Source organism: Pteropus alecto, unplaced genomic scaffold (assembly GCF_000325575.1).
Source record: "Pteropus alecto unplaced genomic scaffold, ASM32557v1 scaffold120, whole genome shotgun sequence".
Classification (NCBI taxonomy): domain Eukaryota; kingdom Metazoa; phylum Chordata; class Mammalia; order Chiroptera; family Pteropodidae; genus Pteropus; species Pteropus alecto.
The window spans coordinates 896028-897095 of record NW_006430061.1 but is presented as its reverse complement, the minus strand read 5'-3'; the positions used below and the strand labels follow the sequence as shown (position 1 = coordinate 897095).

Genomic DNA, 1068 nt, shown 5'->3' with positions numbered 1-1068 from the left:
GGTTCAGGCTAATTTTGACTTTTAAATTTTTTTTCCCCTTACATTTTGAGCTTAGAACCTAATCAATGTATGAAAATTAAAAAAAAAAAAAAAAAAAATACCAGAAGGATATTTGCCAAAATGTTAACAATGTTGGATTTTTATTTCCTTCCTTGGGGTTATCTGTGTTTTCAAGTGCCTGACAATAAACATCTATTACCTTAGTAATCAAAAAATAAAATACTCTCTACGGCCATACCACCCTGAACAAGCCCGATCCCGTCTGATCTTGGAAGCTAAGCAGGGTCAGGCCTGGCTAGTACTTAGATGGGAGAACACCTAGGAAGACCAGGTGCTGTAGGCGTAAAAATAAAAATTAAAAAATAAATAAATAAAAATAAAATACTGCTTTAAAATAAGTAGGTTAAAAACTCTCCAAAAAATAAAAAGAAACTATGTCTTGACTTTAAAAAGAGGTGACTCTGACATGCCCTTCATATCCCTCCACTCTGCAAGCTCTGATACTGCTCCAGCTGGTGCCCCAACACCCAAAGACAGACTTGTACATTGTCACTAGGATACCACGCAGGAAGAACTGGTAAGAAAATTATTTTTACATTTACCTCCTGGGCTGTATTTATCATAATGCTTAGAAGCTTAGACTGAAAAGTCCGAAATGAAGCAGCCATGACCATCAGTTAATGGATGTGTCCTTTAACCTTGAAACTCTCTATCAAATATTCTTAATAAGCTGAAAACATATAGGGCATCTGCCCTTTGTCCTAAGGACCAAAAACTGTTCAACCTGGTGGTGCCTCCAAGGCATACTAGGAAGGATGAGAAGAAAACGAGTAGGCCATAAATCAGTTGGGCTCAACGAATAACTGGTTGGGCCACCTGTGCCTCAGTTTCCCTCTATTCTATAGCCTAATAAATGTGCTACTTTTCTTTTAGAGGGCGGATATAAAAACATTAGGACAAAGTGAGCAGTATCACCTCAGTGTAGAGTATTATTTAATGAAAGTATATGCTGAGACTTTGCAGGGGAGAAGGGACCTGACTAGTTGTGGGTCCTTTGGCACAAAGCTG

At 38.1% G+C, this 1068-nt stretch overlaps 1 pseudogene; it reads left to right on the top strand.

Moving 5' to 3' along the window:
* Positions 1-224: 224 nt before the first annotated feature.
* On the top strand, positions 225-343 carry LOC112479387 (annotated as a pseudogene).
* Positions 344-1068: the final 725 nt, after the last annotated feature.